The sequence below is a fragment of the Mastigoproctus giganteus genome, chromosome 7 (genome assembly GCF_048544385.1).
Source record: "Mastigoproctus giganteus isolate SK-2022 chromosome 7, ASM4854438v1, whole genome shotgun sequence".
Classification (NCBI taxonomy): Eukaryota; Metazoa; Arthropoda; class Arachnida; order Uropygi; family Thelyphonidae; genus Mastigoproctus; species Mastigoproctus giganteus.
The window spans coordinates 56,975,726-56,999,094 of NC_143581.1; the positions used below are offsets into that span (position 1 = coordinate 56,975,726).

General features: G+C 38.6%; 1 protein-coding gene across 1 annotated transcript in view; it reads left to right on the forward strand.

The window, feature by feature from the left end:
* Positions 1–23,369, forward strand: part of LOC150082918 (uncharacterized) — a 186,485-nt gene that overhangs the window by 140,297 nt on the left and 22,819 nt on the right. The window lies entirely within an intron of this gene.

Here is a 23,369-nt window from a genome sequence, read left to right on the forward strand (position 1 = left end):
TATCACTAAATAAAATACAAACGTGGGCAGTGCTCAATGGCTATCGTCTTTCACAATAGAAAACTGTTGCTATATATTTTTGTAATCAACGCAAATTACATACAGATCCCGAATTTCACATGTCAGACTTTACCATTCCAATTGCCAACAACATCAGATTCTTGGGATTAACCCTTGACAAGAAGTTAAACTTCCTTGAACATATTAAATTTGTATGTAATACCTGTCTCTAAAAGCTCAACATACTAAGATCTTTATCCGCCTTGTCTTGGGGAGCAGATTGTACTTCGTTGCTTCGACTGTATAGAGCATTGATTAAATCCCGTTTGGATTATGGTGCTCCAGTATACGATTCTGTCCGAAAGAGTGTACTACACTGGCTGGATCCTATGTGCAATCCGTAATGCGACACATTGCATTACATATTACACTTTGAGCCTTCAGGACATCTCCAACTCACAGTCTATATATTGGAGCTCACGAACCCCTTTGCACCTCTGCAGAAAAGTGTTACCACTGAAGTATGCAGCCAGAATAAAAAGTTGCTGTTTGCATCCTATTCTCCCATACCTGTACAATCCTCAACTAACTAATCTCTACAGAAATAAACCTAATAAAATAAGGCCAGCAGGCCTATGGCTTTTTGAAATATTACAGAGTTGGAAAGTTCCTCTTCACAATAGTCAACAGGTAATGAATTACTTTCATCCACCTTGGACTCTCCCCTCCTCAACTGAACTTTGATACTTATTTTCTTGAATGGGGTAAGAATGTTCTACTGACTCTCAACCTGAAACAACTCCAAGCAAGTCATATTCAGAGCTATGTTGATTTCCTGCCAATATATACCGATGGATCAAAATCTCAGTCAGCCGTTGGAGCAGCAGCAGTGTTTCCCTCTGCCATTATTTCAGCTTCCCTTCCACCTGAGTATAGCAACTTTTCTGCAGAACTACATGGAATAAAATTAACTCTAGAAAATTTGAATGTTTATCCATCTTCAAAATATTTAATTTATACAGACTCTCTCAGCTCAATTAGAGCAATACAAAATCCCTCCTATACGAATCAACCTATTTTAAACCAAATGAGGAAGTTGCTCTTGAAAATTGAACAGCGTGAACAATTAGTGAACTTTTGTTGGATTCGAGCACATTCAGGGATAAAGGGGAATGAACTGGCGGATATATCGGCAAAAAATCCCTCCACATTAGATTTGACCTCTGACCACGATATCATCATAAAAGCAGCATGCTTTGAACAGTTGTTATTGTTTGTTATTTGGATTTTTAGGAGCATTAGCAACTAAGGCCATATTGCTCCGGGATATGCGGTGGTCATTCCCTGACCTGTCCGCATCCTCCGTATTTGGTGGTGATGGGCTCGAACCCCGGTCTAATCAAGAAGCGTGTGCTACACACTGCTGCTCCTTCCCACCTGGCTACGGAGGCGCCACTTTGAACAGTGGAAAGAGCTATGGCACACCCAGACTAATAACAAACTTTTCCAATTGAAACTGGAACCAAAATTTTGGCACTCAAGCATCCAAACAACTAGAAGGGAAGAAGTGGTACTTGCACGGGCAAGAATAGGACATACTCATCTGACCCACCTCCATCTACTCACAGGTGATGATCCTCCTCAGTGTCCACACTGCTTAGTACATCTGACAATAGGGCACCTCTGTAGCCGGGTGGGAAGGAGCCGCAGCGCGTAGCACACGCTTCTTGATTAGACCGGGGTTCGAGCCCGTCACGACCAAATACGGAGGATGCGGAAAGGTCAAGGGAATGACCACCGCATATTCCCGGAGCAATATGGCCTTAGTTGCTAATGCTCCTAAAAACCAAATAACAAACAACAAACATCTAACAGTAAAGCATATTCTTATTGACCGTCCTCAATATCACCAGGACAGAACATCAGTCCTGCTTTCTCTTACTAAACTGCAAGAACCAATATCACCAGGCAAACAGTGAACTTTTCTGTTTTCTGAAAAAAAATTGGAATATATCATCACTTCTGAATATTTCTAAAATGAAATTGAAATGCTTTCAATTCTGAATTATTTCCTAACACATCTCTATGGACAGGCACACTATAGCCAATGTAGCTTATGGACCATTAAGCGCACGCACACACACAAAATCTGCCTTTTGTTATGCAGTTTGGCCCTTCTGTCTTTTTCTTTTGGCAAAAAAAAAATAAAATAATAATAATAAAGCTATGTTAAAATTAGACTTGTTTTAAGTTTTTCCAAATTTCTGCTTATTTTAGGTAGGTTAAAAAAAGCAAAAAAAAAAAAAAAAAAAAAAACACTGGTTTAATAGCTAGAAATCATTCAGTACTTTGCTCCTATCAATAATAATCCTCAATTCACTTATCATTTTTAGCAGCATATCCTGATTACTGTCATTAACCTTAATACAAACCTTAGTGTCATCAGCAGACTTAGACATCAAACACAATATGACTTGCTCGGTAGAGTTAGGAACTATTGAAAACACTAAAGGACTCATCATTGAACCGAGAGGGAATCCACTAATAACATTAGTCTGGGAAGAGGAATGGCTATTAATTATAATTTTTCGGTCTGCTTCCACTCAACCATCCCTTTATTTATTGCAGAAAATTGTCACTAATGCCTTGCTTCTACAACTTTTACATTAGTCATTAATGTTGAACAGTATCACAAGTTTTACTGATATTAATCAGACATGATCTTCCCATTGAAAAATCAATGTTATGATTGCTGTTCCTATCAAGATGATTCTGCATTAATTATTTTACTGCTGATTGCATTGTTTTTCCTGGCATAAAAGTTAATCTTACAGGTTTGTAACATTACACTTTTATCCCACTTTGTGAAGAGGAGAGACATTTTCACATTTACAATCTGTAAGGACCTTCCCTGAATCCAAGGATGCTCTCATAATTATTGCAAAAGTTCTGCTTACCTCATTTTCTGTTTCTTTCACTATGACTGATTAGATTTGATCAGCCCTGCGTATCTTATTTACTTTTAGCTACAGTAACAATTATATATAGTACTGTTATTCTCGTCCCTAAAAATTTCATGCATGAATGTACATGCAAATTATTTATTCAGTGAACTGAACAGGATAATCATCATTTATGCCATTCATATCCAGTGGATTGATGAGGTTCATCTCTGTCCTTCATGTGTTAACATAACCAAACAATTCTTTGCATACTTAGCCAAAGACATCTTTTAATCTGCCTTAGCCTGTCTAACCTGCATAGTAACTTGATTGCAGGCTAGCTTATATTTACTGTAGGCTTCTGTGCTCCCTGATAATTTATAATTGTACCACAAATTTTTCTAGATCCTGTTTCAATAGCATACTGTTATTAACAACCCTGCCAACTTTCATATCGTCTGCAAACTTAGACATTAAGCCCGATATACCTTCATCAATATCATTGATAAATACAGAAAATGACAATGGGCCCAGTGCCGAACCTTGGGGGACTCCACTAATACCATTTGTCCACAAAGAGCAGTGTCCAGTGATTACCACTCTCGGTCTTCTCCCACTCAGCCATCCCTTTATTTATAGCAGCAACTTTCCCTTAATGCCATACTGCTCCACTTTGTACAGCAGTCTTGTATGTGCCACAGTATCAAAAGCTTTCCTGAAATCCAAGTATATGACATCAAAATTATTTTTTGCATCCAGTTCCTTGTGACCACATCGTAGTATCTAATGATCAGAGAAGACTTCCCTTTAACAAACTCATCTTTTGTCTGAACTATAACTGCAGTCTTGTCTAGATGATCCTGCAACAGTAATTACAGTCCTGTTAAACTAACAGATCTGTAATTACTTGTGTCACTCTTTGATCCCCTTCTGTGAATTGGGAATAGATTTGTCCATCTTCAGTCTATGGAGAAGTCCCCTGAATTCAGAGATACTCTTATAATAATGACTAAAGGTTTGCTGACTTCCTTTGCTGCCTCATTTAATATAACTGGATAGGTCATATCCACCCCAGGTGCCTTCCTTATGTCTAACTTCCACAATTTCTCGTCCACTTTGCTCTCAGTTATTAGCATTGGCAAGGGCACATGATGGAACAAAGCAAGTTTATATAACATCAACTAAAAAAAAACACACCCTTCTCATTTCACCCATCCACTCACTCCAAATGTTTGTCTAGTTCTGCCTTGAATCTGTTTAAGCTATCGGCTTCTACAACAACAGATGGAAGTTTGTTCCAGTCAAGGCAAATCTGCACATCTATCCTACAACTGTCTTTCCTCAGTTTGAATTTATGCCCTCTCATTACAAAAACTTTTTAGCTCCCAGTTAGAGTTTGATAAACTTCTGGCATTCCCTTTCCTAAATAACTCCTGATGTGTGAATGGTGATACAAAATAGTCATTCAATTTGTCAGCTAACTGAGCAGGATCATCACAACAGTAGAACCATTGATATCAAGAGGACCAATCTGATTCATCCCCTTCCTTCTAGAGTTTAGATGCCTTATGTGTCTTATGCTTTTAGCTAATAAAATTATCTATTAACCCCAACCTATGTGTTTCTAACTTTCATAGTACATATTTACCACAATTAAGACACTAGAATTCCCTTCACCGTGCACAGCAAAGTTTCGGGGTATGACATTTGTGCGAAATCATCACTGATACAATAATTAAACCTTAGCCAAATTTAAAAATTAACTAATGTGACTTGGAGTATAAAGCTGTTTATAGAATACAATTTAATATGCTAATGAAATCAATAAAACGGCATAATTTTTGAAAAATTATGCCATTTTATTCATTTCATTAGCTACAACATGGATACTCTGCTGTGTACACATACTGTGCTGCCACTTTATTAGGTACACCTACCCAGTAGCGTGTTGGGCCTCTTTTAGCCTTCAAAACAGCCTGGATTTGTCTAGGCATGGATTGAACAAGATGCTGAAAACGTTGTGCGTGCAGGAATGGAGTACCATGGAGCTATGAGTGTGTCACGCAGTTCCTCGAGATTCGCTGGAGGTGTAGGGCTGCAGCAAACAGCCCTTTCCAGCTCATCCCAAAGATGCTCAATAGGATTGAGACCCGTGGACTGAGCGGGCCACTGCAGCAAAGAAAAGTCGTCATGTTTCCTGGAACCATTCCATAGTGATTCGGGCTTTGTGCACCGGCACATTATCCTGCTGGAAGTAACCATCTGACTAAGGACAAACTGTCAACACAAACGGATGCATTTGGTCAGCAACGATGTGGCATTCAGACGCGAATTTATGGGTATCAATGGACCCAACGTGTGCCAAGAAAACATTCCCCACACCATAACACTGTCCCCACCACCTTGCACAGTAGTCATCAGATATGATGGGTCCATGGATTCATGTTGTTTTCGCCAAAGTCTGAGCCTTCCATCAACATGATGCACCAGGAATTTTGACGCATCAGACCAAGCAACTGTTTTCCAATCCTCGATAGTCCAGTGCTGGTGTTGCTGTGCCCACAGAAGGCATTCTCTCTTGTTCTTCATTGATATCAAAGGTATGCGATGTGACCATCGGCTGTTGTAGACCATTCGCGAAAAAGTGTGACTAGTAGTCTGTTGCAATATTTTGTTCTGTGCATCAATGTTGTATTCTGACATGATGTGGGTGACATCACGTCAGAATACAACCATGTCTGTTTGCTTGCACAATTCTAGCCATCCTCCTCTGACCTCTCTCTCATCAACAAACAAAGTTTTCTGTTTTTTGCACCATTCTCGATGCACACCTGAAACTGTGGTGCATGAAAAGTTCAGGAGAACTGCCGTTTCAGAGACGCTTTGTCCGTCACATCTTCCACCTACTACCATGCCACGTTCAAAGTCCGTTAGGTCACTCCATTTCCCCATTTCTCCTACGGTTTGTACACTTAACTGACACTAGAAAGGTTCTGCTGCATTTATATCCACAACTGTGGGCATGTGACTTAAACGTTGTGGGATAAACCATTTTTGTGCACAGCAGGGGTGTACCTAATAAAGTGGCAGCACAGGGTATACAGGGTGATTCCCTACCAGTGCGAAAAACTTGCAGGAGGTGTAGGGGGCACAAAGACGAATCGGAATCACATAGCATTGCAGGATCCGAAATGCCTTCGTCATGTGGTAAAGGACGTTGAACGGGAGGTCGCGTGAACAGCGATTCCGCTGGAGGTCAGCATTTGCGAACCAGTTCCCGAGGCAGTAGGATGGACCAGTATTCAAACGTTGAACTGGCCGACATGCACCTAGCGTATGGAGCTGCGAACTGTAACGGGCGCGCCGCTCTGCACTTGTACCAGGAACGTTTCCCGCACAGGCGTGCTCCTCATTATACGATTTTAATCGTATGATGAGAAGGTTACGTGAGACTGGTTGTTTCACGAGAGGTACCATGAATCGAGAGCGAACGACAAGGATGCCAGACAATGAGGAGAATGTCCTACGTCTTGCAGAAGGGAGTACGAGTACTCGAGCGATAGGCCAACGATTGGGTATTTCCGAATCCACTGTTTGAAGGATACTGTCAACAAACCAAATGAGTTCATACCATCTGCAACACGTCCAATCATTGGAGCCTGTGGATTATCCACTCTGGAGGACTTTTGCTACTTGGTTTCAATCTTGGCAGCAGTGTTCAAGTAGGCTGTGACATTCAGGCTTTAATCTAACAAACTTGCTTTTGCAACACACTAATGTGTGATACAAAACAACCCTTTTCCCATTATAATATCAACAGGCTGTGGTGTTGTACACTGGCATGACAAAACCATTAATTCCTGCTGCTGCTATTCCATATGGAACACTATATCCTGCTATTCCATGTGCTTGGAACAACTATATCCTCTGTTCATTGACCATACGAAATGGATCAATGGATACCAGCTGAAGCAGAAAGAGATGAAGTGGCGATATCTAGAAGAGAAGAAGAGTGGAAAAGGGTCCTAGAAGAATTAGAGGGAATGGAACCCACAATAGCCCATGCCATGCAGAAGCAGAAACCCAACAGAATCATGTGTCAAGTTACTTACCATCTCAGTCAGCAAATAATATCGAATTATCTCAACAAGAACAACTAATGCTAGATACCATCCATATAGCCATTTATTGTGCCTCTGTAGCAGCCACCTAGTTGAATGAAGAGAAACTAGAGAACAGAAAACAAAACGCTAAGGCAAGGAACCGCCAGCCTGGGAAAGAAGGCTACAACAGAAGATAGAAGAGCTAATGGTGAAGATAGGCCAACTGGCACAGCCAGCAGGGCAATAGAACTAAGAAGTGGATTAGAAAAGGGAAGTCCGCACTCGGGAAAGATGTCCTCAGTAAACATATGAGACATATAATCAGAGGATTGAAGAAAATCATTGACACCCTCAAGCAGAATCTTCTGGCACTCAGCAAAAGACTGGCAATACAGGGAGTGCTGAGAGGAAAACAGACAACAGAAGGAAGGCAACAGATCCGCCCCCCCCCCCTTCAAACAGAGGGCACTCAAGGAGGTCTGGGAGAAACCTGAAGAGCAGCAAAGTTAACCATAGCAGCCATCCCCCCCCTCCCCCAGGTAGACTTAGAATAGAAGCAATCCAAAGACATACGGGAGATTTAAGAGAAAGATCAATCATGAAGTCCTACAACTGGAAAATCTCTGTGACAGATAACATCCACAGCTACTGGTACAAGAAGCTCAACTTCACATGCAGACACATAGCTTAGCAATCATCATCCTATCAGATAGGGCCTAATGCCCTATTACAGTCTCCAGCCACCTCTTGATTAGCCTTCCTGGCATTCTTCTTCCTCTAGGAATATATCAAGAGAATCTGACAAGATATCCTGGTTTTATCCTAGTTTTGGATGTTTTCAGTTATGGGTGTCATTTCTAGTCTGTCTAGTAGTCCTTGTTTTTTATGTGTTCTAACAATGTAAATCCTGCAATTTTTCCCATAAATATTTCAGCTGAAGTGATTCAGCATTCATCTTGTTTTTGATGGTCCGAGCTTCACTTATTGTATATGAATATTGGTCTAGCTAGTGTCTTGTATTCTTTTATTCTGGTATATCTCTGCACTTTTGTTGTGTTAAAAACTTGATTGATTATTTTTAGTGCTCTGTAGTTGTTGAATTTTATTACTAATATTTTCTTTTTCGTAAGTCAGTTGAAGAGTTCAACCAGCAGAACAGTTCTCTGACAAGGAATCACTTATCTGGGTAAAGACACCACAAGCCCAGCAAAATACATACCAATCACCTGCCTCCCAACAATGTATAGGATCCTGACCAGCTGCATAATCAAGAAGCTTTCAGACCACTTGAAGAGCCAGAAATCATGGTTAAGCAGCAGAAGAGATGTAAGCTGATGAGCAAAGGATGCAAGGAGCAATTGACAGTTGATGCGGCAGTTATGGAACAAGCCTGCATTGACTACTCCAAGGATTTGACTCTGTAACCAACTGATAGAGACACTGAAGATCTACAAAGTCAACCCGACACTGACACGCTTCCTAGAAGCAGCCATAGCAAAATGGAGGACCACTATTAAGGCCAAGAATATCACCACCATACTGATTCTGAGCAGAAGAGGAATCTTCCCACCATGGTTCTGCATAGCACTGAATTTACTGTCCACCATGGTTCTGCATAGCACTGAATTTACTGTCCACCATGCTCAACAACATCAAGTATGGATATACTCTAAAAGAAGGGAGGAAGAACCTGCACACCCTCTCACACCTGATGTTCATGGAACACAAACTCTGTGCCACAACTAAGAATCAACACTATTCCGGATTACTAAAAGTTCAGCACTGACATCAAGATGGAGTTTGGTCTAGTCAAATGCAAGACCCATGGATTGCATCAGGGAAATCTAGTCAGCCAAAACTACCAGCTGAAGACCAGTGAAGGGATTGAAGCCATGACAGAGGGAGAGACATACAAATATTTGGAGATGATGCATGCTCAACAGCTATAACACAAGGAGTTCAAGGCCTGCCTCACTGAGAAATACGCTGACCGGGCTAGCCAGGTGGGTAAAGTACCTGCCTGGCAACCCAAAGGTCACGGGTTCGAATCCCGCCTCGGGCTTGGATCACAGTAAAATGCAAAAAAAACCTTGGGAGGTGCATTATGGCCACAGAAGCTGATGCACCAACAACTAACAAAAAAAAAAAAAAAACTGAGAAATGCCATCAGAGACTGAAAAGCCTGCTAAAATTAAATCTGAATGGTTGTCAGAGCCATAAGCACCTATGCAGTCCCAGTACTGACATATTCCTTCTGGATAATATTGACCATCACTGAGCTGAATTAGATTACAAGATCAACTATGATAATGATGACCAAGGGCTGATAAGAATACCCAAAGTCAGTCCTAGAGAGACTGACTGTAGCCCAGAATGAAGGTGGGGAGGGTTTGACAGACCTCTTTGAACAACAGAAGAAGATGATTAAGAACCTGAGGGATTAGTTCAGGCAAACACTGCACTGGTCTGCCACACCACGAGGAAGACAAACAGCACAGTGCTCAACCTCTACAAGGAGACTCCACTTAACAGACAGAAAAAACAAAGACAGAAAGATGGATGAAGAAGGCACTCCATGGCAGACACTACAGTGATCTCCATAAAGATTACATAGATAAGATGACTTCCAATGCATGCCTCTTGAGCAAGAAGCTCTTCCCTGAGATCGAAGGATTCATACTCACCATCCAAGGCCAGGTAATCAACATCGGGAACTACAGGAAATACATCACAAAGACCCAAGAATGACAGGTGATATGTCGACAATGCCATCTGGCCCCAGAAACAATCCAGGATATCACCACGAGATGCAGGCAAACAGCATCATCCACGTGGACTACACTCATTGATATCATCTTGTCGCCAGGATCATATATCAAAAGCTAGTGCAAAAATACCAGTTGATCAAAAAAGGTGTATCATATTACAAGTACCAACCTCGGGCCATGGTAGAGACCACTACTCACAAAATATACTTGGACCATGCCATAATAATAATCCCACACAACAGACCAAACATAACTCTCATCAACAAGAAGGAAATGGCTATCTACCCGATTGATAATAACCTCCAGAAAACCTAGGAGAAAAAAATCAGGAAGTACACAGTGCTAAGAGAGCAAGTCAAAGAAATGTGGCTTATGGAAAAAGTAATGACCATCCCAATCACAGTGTCAACCATTAGCATGGTGCTAAAAAGCTGAACCTAGCAATAGGCTTTACAAAACTCTGGAAAGCTGCAATCCTGGACACTTGTAGGATAGTCAGAGTTCCACAACCAATAATAATAACTGGACATAACAACCATTCCATGCACCTGGTACCAGTATCTGTCGCCTGATGGGGAAAATTCATTAGGAGGAGAGAGAGAAAGAAAATAATAATGATGCAGTATTTTCATTTTTGACATCTTTTTTTTTTTTTTTTTTTTTTTTATGATACAAATCTTCTATGACAAAAATGTTGTGACAATTTTCAGTAAAAAATTACTCTCATTTAACAGTGCTTTTTTTTTTTTTTTTTTTTTTTTTCTCTTCACAAATTTTTCATATTCAGTTCCAATTTCATGTGTAATGCAAACTTTTTTTTGAATGAAGTTACTTTCCTACCCCTAATTTTTTTCTCACTCCATTGATGATAATTATAGAATTTTATCATTGTTCTCTATTGGAACCTGTAAAAAGAAGTACTATATTATTATATTTTCTGCCATATAAGATACACTTTATTTCCAGAAATCCATTTCAGAAATATCACCCTGCATTTTGTAAGGTTGGTGGTCATGACTATCACAAACCATCATGTTGTTATGTCTTACCTTGCTGATGATTTTAGAGTTTTTACCAGTATACCAGTTATTTTATGAAACATTTTTCTAAAATGTTAAAAACATCAAAATAAATTACCAATAAATTTGAACTTTGGAGGGGGAAAGCTTGCTGCATCTGTTAATGTACTGTAATGAATATTTTTATGGTGTAGCTGTAATGAATGTTTTCATGGTATAGCCAGTGCATGCACACATTTATTCAACTTTAACCATAAATTTCAGATTACCACTACCCTATTACAATGGCATTAAGAAAGAAAAGCTTGCTTACACAAATGACTACAAATTACAGGTCATCAGTTACGCAAGGGAATATGTAAAAGGAGTTGTAGAAAGACATTTTGGTCTTACCAAGAAAGACTTAAGTTTTGCAAATTGCAGCATCTGCAGATTAGGCTCCTATGAGGTGATCTAGTTGGGGTTTATAAGGCCTTGGATGGTCAAGGATCTGGGTATATTCTTACTATTGAATACACCATGAATTGTGAAACTAATAGAGCAGGCTTATCTGCGAAAAGATCTAAACCTCCCGAGCACTTCCTAATTCATTTCACAAATATATGTAATCTCAATTCTAATCTCAACGATGTCCATTTCCACTTGCAATCTGCCAAACCCTCTGTACTTTTTCTGACAGAATCTCAGTTATCGGTTGATTCAACTACTGCTCATCTCAGACACCCAAATTATTCGCTGTATTGATTCCTTTCACCTCAAAGATGGTGCTTGTGCATATGTCCATTCTGATATTCCATGTCAGAGACATGACAATTTGGAATCTCCTCTCTTTGATCTTCTCTGGCTTAAAATATCTATCTCATTGTGTCAAATTCATCTGTTGTCTCTACCGTTCTCCCAACTGCACTAATCACTTGGAGCTCTTTGACTTCCTCTCTCTGCAACTTGACTTTCTCTAGTCCAACTTTCCTAACAGTGAGGTAATTTTTTTTGGTGATTTTAATGTTCACAACTCCAGCTGGGCTTCTGCTGGATTCGTAGCCACGTTGGGATTAGTGGAAATGATTTAGCTGACAGTGCAGCCAAATCAGCAATTCCCAATAATAATCGCTGCCTGTCAGTCCCCTATACAGACTACAGGAAAATAATACACCAAAAGACACACTCCCAATGGCAGGATTCATGGAATAGACAAACTGCGAATAAACTATATCGTATAAAGCCTGTAATTGAACCGTGGCAGTCTAGTCTGCGCATGAATCGTAAGGAGGAAGTTGTTCTTGCCCGGACCCGCATAGGACATAGTCATTTGACTCATTCGTTTTTGCTGAGGGCTGATGACCCTCCTATGTGTTTGTCCTGTGGCACAATTTTATCAATCAGACACATTTTAATTGATTGTCCAGATTTTAGCAATATCCGTTTTACCGCTTTTAATCATCTGACTAAGCCGTATACACTCAGTCAGATTTTATCCGACAATGACAATGTGTCTGCTCTTTTTAGCTATTTTAAATCAATAAAGGTTTTTACTTGTATTTAAAATATATATGTTATTGTTATTTCTTTATTGATTTATCTTTTTTATATTTTATATCTTGACATAGTGTTAGGATCAGGCGCCACCTGTGATTTATATCTTGACATGGTGACCTAAGTAATTAGGTCAGTGAAATTAAAATTTTTATATATCACCTGGTTTTGGCGCATTATAGCCTTAGTTGCTAATGCGCCAATAAAACCCAAGAATCAATCAATCAATCAACCAACCAACCAACCAACTCCAGCTGGCTTCCGTTTTATACTCACACAGACCGAGCTGGTTGAGATGCTGAGGCATTACTAGAGGCATTTGATGCAAAAAAGCAAGCTTATGCAGCATCAGCCAAAAAAAAAAAAAAAAAAAAAAAAACACTTCCACTTCACCCATCTGTTCATTCGAAATACCTGTTCAGCTGAGCCTTAAACTTATTTAGGCTATCAACTTCCACGACAAGGGATGGAAGTCTGTTCCACCAACCAACCACCCGCTGGCTAAAGGCAAATTTCCGCACATCTATCCTACATCTGTCTTTCCTCAATTTGAATTTATGCCCTCTCAGGTGATTATTCTGAGGAAGAGGAAGAATGCCATCAGCATTGAGCATGCTCAAACCATTCAAAGCTTTATACACCTCTATCAGATCACCTCGCTGGTGCCTAGTCTCCAGACACTGTAATTTGCAAAACTTTAGTCTTTCTTCGTAAGAGCACCCCTTTGTTCCATTCACTGATCTTGTTGCCCTTCGCTGTACTCATTCCAGCAGCTCTACATCCTTCTTGAAATGAGGTCTCCAGACCTCTATACAGTACTCTAGGTGTGGCCTGACCATTGCCTTATACAAGGGAATAATCACCTCCTTATTTATCCCTGCTAGAAAAATTCCTATATATCATTGACAATACACCATGAGCTACGCTTGCAGCCCGTCTGCACTGCTCAGATAACTTCATATCTGACTGCACAACCACCCCCAGGTCCCTTTCCTTCTCTACCACTGTCAGTGTAGTACCACAGAGTTGATATGTTGCTCTGAGGTTGCTGTTTCCCATATGTAGTACTTTACATTTGTCAATGTTAAACTTCATTTGCACCTCTCAGCCCATCTGCTCAACCTTTCCAGATCCTGTTGCAGCAGCATAGTGTCAGTAGTGTCCTTGACAACCCTGCCAACCTTCGTATCGTCTGCAAACTTGAACATTAAGCGTGATATACCATCATCAGTATCATTTGTGAATACAGAAAACAATAATGGACCCAAAACTGAACCCTGAGAGACTCCACTGATAACATTATTCCACGATGAGCAGTGTCCATTGATTACCACTCTCTGTCTTCTCCACCTCATCCACCCCTTTATCCATAGCAGCAATTTGCCTCCAATGCCATACTGCTCCAATTTGTGCAGCAGTCTTCAATGTGCAATGGCGCCTCCGTAGCCAGGTGGGCAGGAGCAGCAGTGCATAGCACACGCTTTTGGATTAGACCGAGGTTCAAGCCTGTGACCACCAAATACGGAGGATGTGGAAAAGTCAGAGAATGACCACCGCATATCTCCAGAGCAATATGGCCTTAGTTGATATTGCTCCTAAAATCCAAATAACTACCATGCGCAACAGTATGAAAAGCCTTTCTAAGATCCAAATGTATAATATCAAAGTTATTCCCTGCATCCAGTTCTTTTATGACTGCATCATAGTATCCAATCAAGTTGTTCAGGCAAGACTTCCCCTTAACAAAACCATGCTGTGTCTGAGCTATAACTGAAGTCTTGTCTAAATGATCCTGCAGTGCTTCTTTAACCAGTGCCTCCATTAATTTTCCTGGAACAGAAGTTAAGCTCACAGGTCTATAATTACTTGTGTCGGCCTTTGATCCTCCTTTGTGAATTGGGGTCACACTTGCACATCTCCAGTCTATGGGTACCTCCCATGAGTCCAAGGAAGCTCTCATAATTATGGCTAAGGATTTGCTTACTTCCTTTGCTGCCTCCTTTAATATAACTGGATAGATCCCATCCGCCCCAGGTGCCTTTCTTGTCTTTATCTTCAACAATTTCTCCTCCACTTTACTCTCAGTTATTACAAGATTCTTTAGCTTACTGCCAGAGATGAATACACCTCTGGCATTCCCCTAGCTGAATAACTCTTCATGTGTGAATATCGATACAAAATATTCATTTAGTTTGTTAGCTACCTGAGCAGGATCATCAACAGTTGACCCATCGATATGAAGTGGACCAATATGATTCATCCCCTTCCTTCTAGAGTTTACATAAGTAAAGAACTCTTTGCTGTTTTTCTTTGCATCCCTTGCCAAAGATTTCTGGTAATCTGCCTTCGCCTGCCTAACCTCCTTTGTAACTTGGTTACAGATCAACTTGTATCTATCATAGGTTTCTGTGTCACGTGTTAATTTGTATGTATCCCATGCATTTTTCTTCTCTGCCATATGTCTCATTAGTTCATCTGACATCCATTTAGGCCTAAACCTTGAACAATATTTCTTAATTGGTATGTAAAGCCTAGTAGCTTCCAAGATAAGTTCTTTAAATGCTTCCCATTTTGAATTTGTTGTTGGTAACATCATCAGTTGGTCCCACTGTATAGAATTTAAATACTGTCTCAGTCCATCATAGTCGCCTTTATGAAAGCAATAACCCTTCCCTTTACCCCTAATGGTAGTTACCTCTTTGAGTAAATCCCACTTCAGCACACTGTGATCGCTGCCACCTAGTGGTTCATTTATCTGCAGATTCTTAATGCATGAAGAATCACTACTGATAATCAAATCAAGAGTATTACTCCCTCTAGTTGCCTCCTGAACATGCTGATGTAGAAAACAATCATCCAATAAATCCACAAAAGCGTTGCTAGTGTGTGAGTGACCAGTCCTCAAATTCTAATTACTAATGACCTTGCGCAGATTGTTCATTTACCTACAAGAATACCGGACAATCCTAATCATACAGCCAACACGCTTGATCTTTTTCTCACAAACAACCCTTCTAAGTACAAGATCAAAGTGAGTGGTCCTTTAGGCACTTCAGATCACAACTTGGTGATTGTTTCTTCTCCAATGTCGCCTTTATCTCATGGCTATTCCCAACCTCGTGTTGTTTGGCATTACAAGAATGCAAAATGGGATGACCTGCGAGATTTCTTTTCCTCAGTTGGATTACTGTTTCAAAATTTCTGATGTCAATGTTTGCTCAGATTGTGTCAGTGAAATTATTCTTGCAGGAATGGAATCCTTTATCCCACACTCCATTTTAAAATCTCGTCCTTTATCTAAACCTTTGTTTTCCAATAAATGTGCTAAGGCTGTTCAAGTAAAGAATGTTGCATATCATAATTGGCTTGTTTCTAATTCTTCAGTTTCATTTTCTGCCTACACCAAAGCTCGCAATTGTAAAGTAGTTATTAATCAGTCCAAACTAGAGTTTGAACAGGCTAAGAGCAGAAAACTAGCTTCTTGCCCAAATGGTAGCCGAGCATTCTGGTCTCTTGCCAAAGCTATTGTCCGCAGCTTTTGTCCATCTCTGTCCAAACCAGATGGTTCTGTTGTCACTTCTACCAAGGATAAAGCTGACTTGCTAGCATCCCATTTTTCTTCCAACTCATGTATTAATGATCTTGGTAAAACACCTTCCACCAATCCCAACACGCTCCATTCAATGCCTCCTGTGGTCTTCTGTCAAAAGGATGTCAGAAGGATTTTGACGAATCTTGGTGCTAAGAAAGCTCCAGGTCTCGATGGTATTTCTCCGCTTGTTCTCAAAACCTGTGCTCCTGAATTTACTCCTATTCTTTGCCGCATTTTTTCACTTTCTTATTCCAAAGGTGTTTTTCCTTCTGCTTGGAAATTTGCTCATATCCAGCCAGTTCCTAAAAAGGGTGAGAAATCCCTCCCATCCAATTATCGTCCCATTGCAATTATTTCTACTCTCTCTAAAGTAATGGAGAAATCAATTAACCGCCAACTCTTTAACTACCTAGAAACCTTTTGTCCGATCAACGATCGCCAGTATGAATTCCATCAGTGTCGATCCACTGGTGATATTCTGGCTTATGTTACCCATTTATGGACTAATTCAATGGAAAGGTTCAGTGAAACACGAGTAGTTGCTCTAGACATCTCAAAGGCTTTCGATCGTGTTTGGCATAAAGGTCTTCTAAACAAGCTTCCATCTTATGGTTTGCCAACTGTTTTTAGTAATTGGTTATCCCGTTTTCTCTCTGATCGCTCACTGAGTGTGAGTAGATGGCTCTTTGTAGATGGCTCTGTCTTCTAACTTCTCTACTAATGGCGGTGTCCCCCTAAGGTTCAGTTCTTTCCCCCACTCTCTTTGTCTTGTATATTGATGACCTTCTTCCATTGACTGGAAATCCTATCCATAGTTTTGCCAATGATAGCACATTGCATTCCACTTCCCATTTTGAGAAACCTTGCCCTTCTCAATCAACTTCAACTTCTCGAAAATCTGCTACCAATTCCTTAAATGGCGCATAGTGGCGCATAGACAACTTAGTTGATTTCAACCCTTCTAAAACTCAGTCTTCTCTTATATCTTGCAAAAAGGATTCTTCTGCTCCTATGCTTATTTTTAGTGACACTCCGATTTCTAGGCAAAATGATATATCTCTTTTGTGGATTACCCTGACTTCTAATCTCTCTTGGCACAAGCACATTACAAATATTGCTTCCTCTGCATCTAAATAACTTGGTTTTCTCTTTCGCTCTTGGCGTTACTTTTCTTCCAAACAGCTCTCACTCTGTATAAATCGCAAATCCGCCCTGCCGTGGAATATTATTCCCACATCTGTGGTGGTGCACCCCAAAACCTCTCTCAGGCTTCTAGATTCCATTCAGAAGAGGGCAGTTAGGTTATTTAATGATTCATCTCTAACAGAGTCTCTCCACTCGCTGTCTCATAGATGTACTGTTTCTGCTGCATACCTCTTCTACAGATACTTCCATGGGCAATGTTCTTCTGAATTGGCTTCTATAATTCCCACTCTCTCTCTCTCTCTCTCTCTTTCAAAACAGTCTGAACACGTGCTGCCACCAGCCAACATCCATTTACTGTCCAACTTCAAACTCACAGAACCAACTTTTCATCTTCCTAGTTTATTCATTCAACTGCCATTTTCTTGAACAACCTTCCTTCATACTTATTTCCTGAAAATTACAGTCCACAGAAGTTCGAGTCCAATGTCAACAAATATCTTCTTTTGTCTTCTCAACCTCCAACCCATGCACGGTACTAAATACTATAGGTTCTAATACCTTTCATGTTTGGGGTTTACATAAAAAAAAAAAAACCCACCTCAACCAGAAATTTAATTTATGGTATTAACTGGAATTTACTGATGTAATTTTTAAACATGAAAATAAGTAATTGATACTTTTGCTACATTTAAAAAAGTGACTAATTAACATTGTAAATTTAGATATATGAGCACAACCAACAACAGTTGAATGACTAGCGTAATGTGTAGAGCAGGGATTCTTTATCTTTTTCTTAAAGCAAGCAAATTTTGCAGCTTACAATAAATGGAAACCCTATATATTGAAATGTACAATATTTTACTTAAAGATTAAAAATGCATTTTTTTTTTTAATTAATTTTTCTCGGCGTTAGGCATACAAGAATTATATTTCTCAATTAAAATTTTTGGGCACTAATATTTATTACCTTATCAGTGTGAACCTTGATTTTGAAGAGATGGTGCCAAACCTTTGAAATTAATTTCTCCATTATGAAGAGATGATCACAAATTTTCTTCCAAATGTGAAGTCAACAGTCCTGTCCTTTTTTTGTTTTTGTTGATCCAAACGTAGAAAGTATTTTGAAAGCTTCTCTTTGTAATAAAGGAAATTTTAGTTGGAAGAACTCCAAAACTTTAAAATAGTTTTGTGTTGGAAATGACATTTCAGAGCTAAAGACAACTGCATATCAACAAGTTCTAACTCAGCAGCTGCTATTTCATTTTGATTGAAAATTTGTTCCAAGTTACGGATTTCAAAATTTCTGTAATTTATCGTTAATTCAAATTTTGGGAGATGCTCTTTCAAGTATTCAAATCTTTCTTGGAATTGGTCACTAAGGTCTTTTTAATTACATTCATTACAAACGATGGGCACTCCCCAGCAGTTTCCTCCAGATATTTTTTAAGAGTAAGAAGATGAAGCAAATTTCATTTTAAAACTCAATTCTGAAATACTTGAAGTTTTTTCTCAAATGCAATAATCTCCTTGTGTAAAACTACCACAAATTTATCTTTTCCCTGTAGCCTCAAATTTAACTCATTTAAATGGCTGAAGGTGTCAACCATGAATGAAAATGTCTTGAAATCTTTAGTAAAAATTTCATTAAAAAAGGTTTTCTTTATTGCTTTCTATTAGAAAAGCTTTTAATTCTTCCAACACCTTCCAAATTCTGGAGAGCGTCTTTCCATTACTGGTTCAATGAACCTCTGTATGGGTAATAAGTTAAGAATGCAGTGCTTGAAGATCTTTCAAAAATATTTTTAGAAGTCTCTTATTTGGGGATCTAGCAATAAAATGGTTAATGACTTTAACAATGACTTCAAGACATCCTATGATTTCTTTTTGTTCTTTCATTTGTGAACACAAGGCCTCAATATGAATCAAACAGTGATAATGCACAATATTAGGTATCCTTTCATCTCCATTAAGATAAGCAATAAGGCCTTTGTTTTTACCTATCATGGAAGGTGCACCATCGGTAACAGTTGATACAAGTTTACTGAGATCAATTTTGTGCACTGTGAGGAATTTCATAAGTGCATCATATACATCTTTTCCAGTTGTGTGACCAGTAAGCTGCAAAATAGTCATAAAATCTTCTTCACAGCTGCCATCATGTTGAATCAACTGAACAAAGCACGAGTTGTGATATGCCCGAAACGTCAGTCGACTCATCGAGTGCCAGTTAAATAAAATACGCAACTTTTGATTCTACCTAATAATTCATTGAATATTACATCTGCAATGTTATGAACTCAATTTGCAACTGTATCATTACTTAAAGGAATATTTTGGTGGAACTAATCAAGGTAGCTTTCTGTTTTTCTGGTAAGATGCTAGCAACCACTTCTAATGATGACATTATGCCATTTTTTTATTATTTAATCACTAGTGTAAGGCTATGAATTCTTTGCAATTATATTTGATAAAATAAATGAAACTTCATTTGCTAACACTTTACTACTATTAGCCTAACCTAAATTTAGAATATTTTTCTGTCTTTCAAGTTTCTTTTTTGTTTATTCTTGAAGTTTAGCTTTTCTAATATCACTAAATTTGAAAAAAGCTTCATGAAAATTCCTATGGCATGTTTGGTAATCTCTTTCACAGTTTGATTTCAGATGGCCTGACATAATAAGCAAATTACACCAATTCTACTACTATTATCTATTACCAAATAATTATATTCTCAAGAGGACTGAAATGCATACTTTTTTAATTTTTTTTGTTTGCATTTGAAACATGTAGGGCAAAGGTAGTGTTAATGCATCATTTTTTTCCTCATTATGTTCGTTCCCGTTTCTTTTTGATAGCCTATCCATTTTGGAAGGGTTTAGTAACTTTAGTTAAATCTGTTAAAAGAAAATACTTTTAAGCATTTACACACAAAATCAGACGATTTCTTACTATAACATTTTCATCGCTATACCTAGCACTATACATATATGGTACCTATTGCAGCAATGCAACTGAGCAAAACCCAGCAGAAACCTTTTGTAACTGGTTAAAACCAGAAACTGAGAATCAGATGAGGCAGTATCCTCGGTCTGTAGCAACACTTCAGCAAAATGATCATACTCTCAACAAAGTATTTTGTAAAAATTTTTGTTACTAGATAAATATCAAATTAATGATAATTAATAAGGAAAAATTTTAAGAATACCGTAATGTATACTAGTGCTAGTAGTACAGTAAACAAATTTAATGAATTTGAAGTGCTGGTTAAGACATCCAAGGTGGATATTGTTGGGATATCAGAGACTTGGTGCCACACAAATATAAGGGATGCAGAATTGGAATTTGGGGAGTATAATGTGTACAGAAAGGATAGGAAGGGAGGATGGGGTTAAGCTGTTAGTTAAGAAACACATAAAATCTAATGAAGTGCATCCAGTTGACATAGATGGACAGTGCAATTTTAAGTCAGTTTGGTGTGACATAAGCACTGGGAAGGCGAAAATGAGGGTCGGAGTTTGGTATATGCCTAATGACTCTGATGAGTACAGTGAACAATTATACAGAGAAATAGAGTACACTAGTAAATCAGAGTATCTTATAATGAGGGATTTTAACTTCTCAGATATGGACTGGAACTTGTGGGTTGGTCACTTGCACACTAATAAAGCCTTTGTGGATTTATTGGATGATTGTTTTCTACAGCAGCATGTTAGAGGCAACAAGAGGGAGTAACACTCTTGATCTGATTATCAGCAGTGATTATTCATGCATTAAGAATTTATAAATAAAGGAACCACTGGGCAGTGATCACAGTGTACTGATGTGGGATTTACTTAAAGATGTAACTACCATCAGCGGTAAAGGGAAGGGTTTTTGCTTTCGTAAAAGCAACTGCAGTGGTCTCAGAGATTTTTTAGTTTCTATACAGTGGGACCAACTGATGATGTTACAAAAAGCAAATTTTAAATTGGAAGCATTCAAGGAAGTAATCTTGGAAGCTACTAGGCTTTTTGTTCCAACTAAGAAACACTGTTCTAGATAAACTAATGAGACTATGAAACTCATGGCAGAGAAGAAAAATGTACGTGATGCACATAAATTGTCAGGACACAGAAGCCTGTGGTAGATACAAGCTAGTCTGTAATCAAGTCACAAAGGAGGTTAAGCAAGTGAAGGCAGATTATGAAAAATCTTTGGCAAAGGATACAAAGAAATACAGCAAAGACTTCTTTACTTATATAAACTCTAAAAGGAAGGGTAAGGATCAGATTGGTCCACTTGATATCAAAGGTTTGACTGTAGATGATCATTCTCAGATAGCTGCCAAATAAATGAGTATTTTGCATGTAAAACTTTTTTTATGTTTAACTTTTTGAAGTTAAACATAAGAAAGGCACCTGGGGGTGGATAGGATCTATCCAGTTATATTAAATGAGGCAGCAAAGGAAGTAAGCAGATCCTTTACCATAATTATGAGAGCTTCCTTGGACTCAGAGGAGGTACCCATGGACTGGAGATGTGCAGATGTGACACCAATTCACAAATAGGAATAAAAGGGTGACAAGTAATTACAGACCTGTTAGTTTGACTTCTGTTCCAGGGAAATTAATGGAGTCACATTAAAGAAGCATTGCAGAATAATTTATACAAGACTGAAGCAATAATTCAGACACAGCATGGGTTTGTCAAGGGGAAGCCTTGTCTGACCAATTTGATTGGATACTGTGTGGTCACAAAGGAACTGGATGCAAAAAATAATTTGGTATCACATACTTGGATTTCAGAAAAGCTTTTTTTGATACTGTTGCACATGGAAGACTACTTAGATTAAATGGGTTGGTATATAATTATGATAAAATTCAAGTGTGGGTCTTTTTTTTTTTTTTTTTTTTTTTTTTAACTCTTAGCTAATCCCTGACAAAAAAAAAACTGAATGATTTCCTTGATAGCATAACTGGATGAAGTGATAAAAAATGATTTTTAAATGTATTAGGGGAGGAAAAAAACATTACTGGTAAGGAAATTTACTAATTAAATTAACTACAGGCTGGCCTCGATTAATTCATCCCCCGAGCGCATTGTGCAAAAGGGAAACACGTTAATCGAATATAATAGTCAATAGGAAAAATTATAATTGGTCCTTGACCTTCTGGAATGTCTATAAAGACTTTTAAAAATACCTTTTAAATAATTTTTTTACTGTATACAATGTAAAATATAATGAAAATAATTATGGAATTAAATGTTTATTGCATAAAACAGCGGTTCCCAAACTGTGCGCCACTGAATATTTTAAATGTTCAAGGGAAACACAGCAATACTCGACATCTGTCGGACACTGCCCAAACTACTAGCTGCAGGTAGTTCACAGTTTCAACATTTCTTATTAAGTTGTTTGGACTTAACTACTAAACAGAACTGTTAGGTATTTCTTTTGGTCTGGATGCACCGTGAAAAAATTACTGAGACACTAAGGGTGCCATGAACCGAGAAAGTTTGGGAACCTCTTCATTGTGTATAAAATACACAATGAAGAAATGACTGTTGCGGAAATATTTGAACAGCATTGACTTTCTCTTTTCATCAGTGCAATTTCCAGTAGCCGACAACAATCTTCTCTGGGCCCTGGCGAAATAAATATTGCAGAGAACCTCAAACAAAAGGTTCTCTGCGATACAAAAGATTTCATCAAGTTCTTTTACCGTTATCTCCTTCGCTGTAACATTTTCATCTGGCTCATTTAATATTTGAATTTTTAAATGCAAGTCTGCATTGACTTTATTAGCAGGAGACAAACTAGTAACACATCTTCTTCCGATGGTTCATGGAACACACGGAGGCGGGCAGCAGGCAAATGTTTGTTTATTGCCCATTCAACGTGCGTTAAGCTTAACGCACGATTCAAATCTTTTTCATCTATCGCATAAAAAAAAATTGTGTTAACTGGAAATTTGTATCATGTAAAGTGAAAAGTGGTATAATCTTTTCAAATAGCGGTAACTGAAAGACGCGTTAATCGAACTCGCATTATGCGAGGCCTGGCTGTACTGAATATTAAACTGTACTTTTATTACTCACATCTTTTTGGTAATAAAATATTTTTAAAAATTTGATGTTTATTGATAGATATTTCAGAATGTTTTCTGATAAGTGTTAAGAGATAGTACTATATTTATAAGTATAGTATTCTTTTTAGAAAAATCCATATGCAAGGCAGTTCTTTAAATCTTACCATCTTACTCAGCAGTATGCTATGCCTTGCCAAG